Source organism: Salminus brasiliensis, chromosome 11 (assembly GCF_030463535.1).
Source record: "Salminus brasiliensis chromosome 11, fSalBra1.hap2, whole genome shotgun sequence".
Classification (NCBI taxonomy): Eukaryota; Metazoa; Chordata; class Actinopteri; order Characiformes; family Bryconidae; genus Salminus; species Salminus brasiliensis.
Genome location: NC_132888.1, coordinates 39148392 through 39157957, shown reverse-complemented (window position 1 = coordinate 39157957; position 9566 = coordinate 39148392).

The following is a 9566-nucleotide window of genomic DNA, read 5'->3' as shown; positions in this document are numbered from 1 at the left end:
ATAACGTCTATCCAACGTTGGAGCTTGATGTCAATGCAATGTTTTTGACTATGTGTCTTTGAACTCAAAAGGCTGACGTTTTTAAGTTTCAATTAAAATTCAATTAAATCCAACGTCTTTCTGACGTCTTTCTAATTGACGACACATTGAATAGATGATACACACTTCCGAGTCACTTGGGGAGGTTGCCAAGGGCATGATAAATACAGTACTGACGTGTGGATAAAGTAGCTTTTTATGATTACAGCAATTCTCTGATCTGAAATAACTGAAAAGTAAACAATATGGGAAGAAATGAGGGAACACTGCGACTTTAGCGACCATTTTTGTATTGCTTCTCGCTGTAATAACGAGCTCGAGCCAACAGCGGATGATAACAACACAGCATTTACAATGAAAATAATGAATGTAAACAAATCAAGCGCATTAGCATAGTAATACATACTGATTAGTCACTGCAGCAAAACTGGCATCACACCTTCACAAGTGCACTATCACTTAATGCCAGGTTTCAGTGTTTAGGATATTTACACCCCACACTGGCAGGCCGCCAGTCATTGTGGGAGTGTATCAGTGTGAATGCACATGGCTGCTTCTTCTCCGCTGTGATGGATCGCATAGCTTTCAGTCACTTCAGATTTGACGTGTCAGAGCTTCGGAATAAAAACCAGTCATGCTGAAACCTGCGTGTCTGTGTTGATGTTTATACAGATGTTTTCTGTCACTAGTGTGGTAATGAAGTTGTACGTTTTTCAGTTGGCCCAAGTGCCTGTAGATCAAACAATATTTTTAAAGACAGCTGTTTTGAGAAAAGACATGAAAAAGGGGGTTAGACTGAGGGTCAGAATTCTAGAAAAATCGGAATTCCTAAAAATAAAAAAAATTTGTATCATAATTAAATCTTATGAAAATGATATGAATTAACATTTAATTAGAACTAAATTCAATCAGTTAAAAGAGATATGTATTAATATATCAGCATTACTGAATGTAAAATATTGGGGGAAAAAATTAACATAATTAATACCTTATTTTTGCAGATGCCACGTTTTATGTAGTTATATAATCATGTATATTTAGATTTATATGCATTCATTTATATATTTGTACTGTCTGTACAAAAAAAATATACAATTATGTAAATATATGCATTGAATTAAAATATATAATGTTTATTATGCTAGAAAGTAAGTTATGTGTACAGTATATGAACTACATTAAATATATCTACAAAAATAAATGATTTAATTATATTTAAATATATATATTTTCATCTATGTAATATAATCAAATTCAAAATATAACATATCTGAATAAAATAACTTAATTATACATAATAGCAAAATGTGAAAAAGGTATATTTTATTTTTTTTTAATTTATATTTCAAAATGAATGCAGAATGCTTCAGCATCACCAGCCCCACATTTGAAAATATCAGATACATTGATTTAGAGCTACAGCGCCACTTAGTGGAGGATGACTACATTTACCATACAGAAAGCAAAATTAAAGTTAAATATTTAAAATAATCTATAGACATGATTTCTCTAGCTGCATTGGTTAGTTTATGTACTTTTAATTAGAAATATGCTCCCTGTAGTTGTATATAATGAACGTATATGACATATATTCTTTATATATACTGTATATATATGTATATATATATATATATTTTCTCCCTCATTTCACTTCACCAACTTAGATTATTTTGTCACCATACACTTCAGATAAAAAATGAAACAAAACAATATTTAAACAGTTTATAATGTAACAAAATAGGCGAAAAGCCAAAGGGGTTTAATACTTTTACAAGGCACTGTATGGTATAAATGCTATCTTATACGTACAGATATGGTAAAGATGCTAGTTAAATATGCTAATGTAATTAAGCTAGCATGCTCTCAGTTCTCACCTGTTTTTTTTTTTTTTCCCACCTGTATTCAGAGCAGACCTCCTCTGCTGGGACTGCCTACCTGCACCTTCCCACTAGGCCAATCCTAGTGCGGGAGGCGGGGCTGGTGTTGTTTGTACAGTGTGTCTCTCGGGAAGTGGCGCTCACACCTTGCACTCCTGACAAACCTCAAACATGGACTTTGATTTGGCTGCAGGTAAGAAAGAGTTCTTAAGACCATTTAGGAGTGATTATAGAGCATTATGCTAATCTCTCTCTCTCTCTCTATCTCACTCTTTCTCTCTCTCGGCCTGTAACAACTCTCAGCTTGTGATAAGGACGGAGAAGTGAAGAAGGCTGAAGGCCAAGAGGTGGAGGGCATCTTTGGGTTTGGAAAGAAAGACAAAGATAAGAGTGAGGGGAAGAAGGTGAGCTCCAGCAATGCTTTCTACATCTAATCCAAGTCTGATTAGGCCTGACTGCACTGAAGGTACTACCTGCTGACTGGTGGATCGGTCAGGGTATGATTAGAGTGTGACCTGATCTGAGAACCAGTCATGCTGGTAGAACAACAAACCCTATGCTGGTCAGCCGGCTTGGGCTGGTTATGCCTGCACCCTTATACTACATTTGCATTGATGGTGTTTGGCTGATGCTCCTATGCAGAGTGAGTTACAACACAATGAAGACATTGTGGACATATTTAAACATCTGGACGTTTGATCTTCATGTAGACAATATAAGCATGTGCAGAAGATCAGCAGCAGATGATCAGAACATGGTTGAAGAGGATTATCCTGGAGGAGTCTTTCTGATTTAAACCTCAGATGTTTAGTCTGGCCTCCTCTTGATGGTTGTTGAAGTGAGGGGTGGTGAAGAAGATTACCATCATGGCCAGATCCAGAGAGCTCTCTGAGGCCTTCAGAAAGAAGGGTGTAGGTGCAGATGAATCTGGGAAGGGGGTTAAAAAGATCCCAGAACAGTTAGAGATCAGCCACTGTTTCACTGTCCGCTAAATCTTTTACAAGTGGAACAGCTGACCAACATGGCCAGGTCTGGATGTCCTAGCAGGTTCAGCCCAACAGACCTCAGGATGAGTGAAGAAGGCTCCAACAATCCTAAAATGTCAACATGGTAGCAGGTAGCTCTTGGTAGCCATAGTTGACGTGGCTACTTGGGCCCGTCTGGGTTCTGGTGTAACCTAGCATTGTTATTTGTGCCGACTAAGGGCAGGTCCGTTCATCCCTGTTGTCTTTTTAACAGAGTGAACACAAGGACAAGGATAAATCCAAGGAGAAGAACAAGGACAAAGGCAAGGAGCACAAGAAGTCTAAAGACAAAGAACACAAAAAGTCCAAAGAGCACAAAAAGCCCAAAGAGCATAAGAAGAAAGGTGGTGGCCACTCATCTTCCTCCAGTGACAGCGACGATTAGGTAATTCACTCTTGCCGCTAACAATCTCTTAGCTTTAAGCTTCATCTCTCTTTCTGAGTATTTCCGAGTGGACCTAAGCTCTAAAATGGACGTTAGCCAGCCAGCAAAACTGTCAGGAGAATGGTTGGTTTGTAGTGTCCCTTTGCCACAAGCTAATATATTAGCCACAAGCTAACAGGCTTGCCACAAGATAACGAGCTAATTGGTAAAACGGTCATATAAAACTGATTTAGCTTTGGACACTGTATTGTTACATCTTCAGTTGTATCATTTTGTAATGTGGTATTGCAACTAGCTCGTTAACTGGCTAAGTGCTAACTTGGCAGGTAGCTGGGTTTCGTTCCACAAAAGCCCTGTTTCCCAGATTATAGATTGAAAGTAGGTTATACCTTTTTAATAATTCTACACTGATGTCAGTAAAAGGCCCTTAATGTCTTAAGGCAATTAGCACATACGCTAGTTAACCACATTTTCTGTATTTTCAACCCAGTTCCTATCAGCCATGTTGCTCATTTAAGACTTTGTCAGCAATTAAATCTTTTTAAAATAATCTAAAATTAAAAACTGTTCATTTTTAAGAGTAACAGGGGCTAGTTGCCACCATAATTGGTAAATCACCTACCCACATTAGCGGTAACACACTATTTAGCTTACAACAACTTAACACTAAAAACGTCCCCGAACCCGAGACACGTTTGTTATCACAAGTTTGCTTTAGAATTTCCGGGAGGCTAATGTAGCTAATAGCCACCATTTAGCATTGGGCTTAGTTTTCTCACACCTTAAACTGTGCTGAGCTAGTACGTATTTCTATAAAGCATGGACTCCAACATAGCTTTTAGCTTAGCATAGCTAAAAACAGTAGAAGTAGGCCACCTTGAAGCTTACATACATAATAAAAATGCTGAGAACAACTGCACCACCCGGCTTAATGAACGTTGATGGGTCGAGAGTCATGGGTTGGGCCGCTGTAGCCGTGTTTCCAGATAAAGAAAAACGCGTGAACCTTTACAAAGGTCCTACTCTTATGCAGGATGTGGACGCCTGAGGCCCTTTTAACAGGCTGTTGGGTGTGTCGATGCTCTGAAACGATTGGGAGGGGTTGACTGTGGAATTTCTGAAATCTGAACCTATTTTGGGAACAGTTCACGGTTCAAACGAAGAAGATAACGCTAGAGGTTCCTGCATGTCTGGAGCCCCACCCAGAGCAGAGATAGCTGAACACTGCTCTCTTCTGACCTATCTATTACTCACCTGTAGGAAATGTGCCTGTATGTACAACCTGATGACAGGTGTATATCTGTAACACCAGATAAAAGCACCTCACACAGCTACAATAACAAGAGTACAGCATGGCTGCAGCATTGCTAGCCTATGCTAGCTTTGCTACTCTCATGTTCCCTTTTCAGCACACCCAAAAAAGATTGGCGTTGATTATAATGTGTGTTTAACATCTATCTATAAAATATGATTAGCAAACTAATCTATCATATCTTATATAGTTAGCTAGCTAGTTTAGCCAACCCATAATACGCCTGGGACACTTCAGCTGACAGTTATAAACAAATAACTGACCATTATGGCTAAGAGTTGGCTAACTTTTTGGTTGGCTTATGTAGTTTTTAAGTACAAGGCTAAACCAGGCGCATTGGCTAATTAGCTTTCACGCTTCCTAGCTAGTCAGCTAGCTAATCTTCTGTTATTGTTGAGGTACACAGAATTGTGTTGCATTGTTTACCTCAAGTCTGAAAATATAAGCCACAAAATATGATTACAAGAACATATGCTGCGACCTAGCTGCCTTCTACAAATGTTAGCCGTCATTTGGACGATTTTACTGGCATTTATTCATATTTACCTCAAACCAGTTTTATTAGCAATATTAGCAATATTAGACTGAGGGCAGAAGATCTCAAACATGGCTTGGCTGATTAGCTCAGCTGTAATTAGAGTTAGCTCAACTTGCTAGTTTACAGTATGATCGATAAGATTACCGTTTGCTAACATTTGTTTACATATCGAAGTCTCTAATGCAAAACTTAAAAAGAACCTTAGAAGTTCGATATGAGGACATGGAGGTGGAAAAACACTAGAGCCCTTAGATGACATCATCTGATGAACCTTTAGGTAAAACCGGATCAGATAAGATCTAACTCTTCTACATTTGAAAACACATGAAACACCTTGAAGGCTAGTTGGCTGTTGAGAAGCCTCAGGCTTCAGCTTGGAGAACTGGTTTCTCCTGATGGACAGTGTAAACACTGAAACTCACGCTTTCAGCTTTTAATGGGTGTTTTTAGCATGTTAGCTGATATCTGATGGAATCCAGTCCAGCAATAAGGATAACTGATGATTTGATAGTTTATTAGTTATTGTAAGTAGATATCACTATTGTACCTGTGGGCTGAAAAATAAAGGTATATTTGTATCATTAAAGCTTTTCTGTCTTGTGATACTAAAAATAATCAATTTTTAGAATTTTATATACTAAATAAATAACGTTTTACTACCAGTAATCACCAGATTTTCCATATATATCTTGCAAAAAACAATAAAAAATATTTTAAAACCCTTTTAAAAGGTTTGTTTTTGTTCTGTAGTTCCATGTTTATCTATGTATATTGTCACTGTCACGCAAAAACCTTGTCTCCAAATCTCCAAAATAGCAACTTTAGAGCTCTGAAATATTTCCAGTAATATCCACATGCTTAAAACGCTTCACAAAATATCTATAACCTTTTGAACCCTATATTTATATATACATTTTGAATTCTTTATTTATCCAAATGCAGAATCTGCTGTGAATTGCATGGTATCAGTTAAGCATGTATCGTGGAGTCCCACAAGGTTCTATTTTAGGGTCTATGAAGCTGCTAATAATGAGCGTTGTGCAGTAATGAGGGTGAAAACCGAAGTGTGGGCCTACATACAGGGTTTAGGGAGCTGGTATTGTCAGGTGTACGCTACACTTTGGATATTACGGTCCATAAGTATAACCTTTATTTATACGCGATGATGATGGTGACAGGTCTGATTGGGTTGGATGCTGTTGTTCTATGATGTCCTCTTCTGTGTTTTAGGTTGGAGAACTGGACTGCAGAAAGATGACCTCCTGATGGCACGTAATGCATTTTGACAGGAGCGTCCTAAAAATTGTGTGTATATATACATATACATATATATAGTTGTAATTTACGAGAAGATGGCGAGTACAGCTGATAGTAGCGTTTAACATAATGTTTAAGTCTGGTACTCGCAGAAAATGCTGAGAGACCAGGAGAAGAATCACACATCCAGAAGCAACCTCAGAAGAAACCTCAGTTTATCCACTAGGGGGAGCCACTATAGTTTGAAATCTGAAAGGGAAGCAGAATCACTGGTCTTCACTACTGCATGACATGCACACTGAGGCTGTTTTAGGCATATTTGACTCTGTTCACCATGAAAACCCAGCAAATTGAGATTCAGTAGGTAATATTATTCACATACAAGGCCCAGTTTAACGTACTAAGCTCTGTGTATAGCATAATGCATAATTGCATAATAACTGTCTGTATCTCAGCAATATGTGGGTCTTAAATAAACTCATACTGGCCAAATAAACAGCTGTACAGTTAATTTCTCAGATATTTTGGACACTATTGGTTTTTGTGGAATTGTTATTCATAATATTAGCACCAAATATTAATATTTACAGCAAAATATTGTAGTAACTGTGATTTCAGAGGAGCACTGCTAAGAGAATTTGATTGTATTCACCGAAAAGAGCATTAGAGAGGTCAGGATGTTGGATGATGACCACCACCCCAAGTACTGAATGGAGCTCCACCATCCATCATTCCAGAGAGCACAGTTCTTCCACTGCTCCACAGCTCAATGCTGGAGGGCTTAATGCCTCGGATTTGCACATCTGTATCAACAACCGGTGCAATATACAGTAGTGAAGTGCACTCATTAGAAGGGGTGTCCACAAATATTTGGACATATAGTGTATGAGGAGTTATTTAACCTCTAATCAAACTCTCCAAGGCAGAACCCAATTCAGCAAACCTGCCCTGCCCTCACCCTCGCTGGTCAGTGACTCGGCACAAATTCCTTCAGCACTTCCAGGGTAGTGGGACGGTCCCAGCATGACTCAGCGCAAAGCTATCCGGCTCTGTCATGCGACGGCATCAATATTACAACACAGGAGAAAAAAAATATCACCAATTAAAACATTTAACACTACCAGTCTTTACTCACCTTTGAATGTTTCATACAGCCGGGAAGGGAAAGTAGGACATTGCAGCGAAAGAGATCAATAATGCATGTGTGTTTGTGCGCCGCTGTTGTCGAGAGGCTGTTGTTGTCTTCACCGGACGTCCAGGAAATGCCTGCTAACGTGATGTAACTTGTGGGCTTTGTCTCCAAGATAAAGTTCTGCTTGTGAAGACTGAGCATCCCTTAGGCCTTTAACCCAGATAACATGGCCATGAGGGGCCTGTATGGGTAGCCGAAATGGAAACCAGTAGGTTGTGTCCATGGGTCCCACCGGGGTCAGCGATGGGACCAGGAGGGGTTAAACATGGCCCCATCCTTGGGAACTCTACAGGAGACCAAGAACCAAGTGTTGTGGTATGGTACGCAGTGGTCACTACCTACCAAAAGTGCTCCAAGGTAGGTGTGGCCAGCCGTGCAACAACGATCAGCCCTTCCTGGACTCCCCGCTGTCCAGGGTGCTGACAGCCTGGCCCCACTGATGAGTACCGCTGCTTTGGCTACGGGTGGAGCTGCTCACCCCACGCCTCTACCATCACTATGTGGTAGTTTTTGTTACTCTACGCCGGACTCAGTGTGGTACTGGTTCTCAGAACTGGTTACAGGGTCATGGGAGCCCAAGGCTCATTGATGCGATCCATGGTAGCCCCACCTCACAACTTAAACAGGACTTAAACCACAACAACTGGTTCTTTGCTTGGTCAAAGGCTTTGCTGCATTGGTGCTGGTTCTACATATCCAATGTCCTATATAGCACCAAACAGGGTTCCACTATTGTCAAAAGAACCCTTTTTCAATACTGTATTGCCCATTTTAGCTTAGCATGTTCCAGTACTGCAGAAAAAGCCAGCGTGCAAACTTTCATGAACATCTTGTCGGCCTATTTGACTTGATGCCGGTTCTTTGAAATAACTGTCAGAGTAAAGAACCCTTCAAAAAGCTGCACACCTGGGTTTGTCATCACTTTACTGAGCTGACTGCAGGGTGTATACACACACACACTCACACACATGCTCAATCACCTTTAAAAGCAAGGCTCTTGCTCTGGACTTGACATCCATCTGTCGCTTCTGTAAGAAATCTGCCGAACAGCGAGGCAAGGTGAGCCGAGGCGAGGCAAGCTGGTACCTGCTGCTGATTCTGCTGATGCGGCCTGACCGTATGGCACCCTGCAAATTCTCAAAACGTGCAAACTTCATCATCCCACCCCCCACCCCCCCTCTTCCTCAACTCCCTCCTCTACCATCCCCCCCCATCAGCACTTTCCAGATGTCTCACTGATGAAATATGCAGGCCCAAGATTGGCATGGCGGTTAGCGCTCAGCCTGAGGAGGCGATGGTGGGGCGGGTTTGGAGGGTAAGGAGTGGTGGGATGTTTCCCCTCAACTTGCCCGAAGGCAGAAAGCATCCTCGCTCGTCTTATCTGGAGAGTGCAGTTGTCGTCAAGGCATTACAGCTACAGTGGCTGGAACTAACCAGTCCTCCTCCCTCTCTATGTCGCTCAGTCTTTCTCATTTACTCTCTCTGGTGCTCTCTGATCAGTCTCTGAAGTGAGTCTACCCTCCATTCTTCAAAGCAATAGACCAGAAACACCACAATTAGCATTCAAACAGCATGGTGTTTGGACGTCCCCTGGTTTTTGCACAGCCAACATGAGCAGTAATCACTTTTCTTCAGGCCAAAAAAAACGTGAAGCCACTTTGCAATTGAACTTCAAATGAACACTCAGACCTGTCTACGGGCATGGGACTTTTGAATCAGCCAATCGTGTGGCAGCAGTGCAATGCATGCAGTCATGTAGATACGGAATCCAGTAGAACACCAATGGGCTGTGGTAGAATCAGGAGATTCAGAGCATTCAGACCTTCAAAAATATGAAGGAACTGCATGATGTTATCATGTCAACTTGGACCAGAAGGTTTCCAACATATTATGGAACATCATGTTCTGCTGTCTGCTGCCCAACTTTTTGGTGGCCGTGGC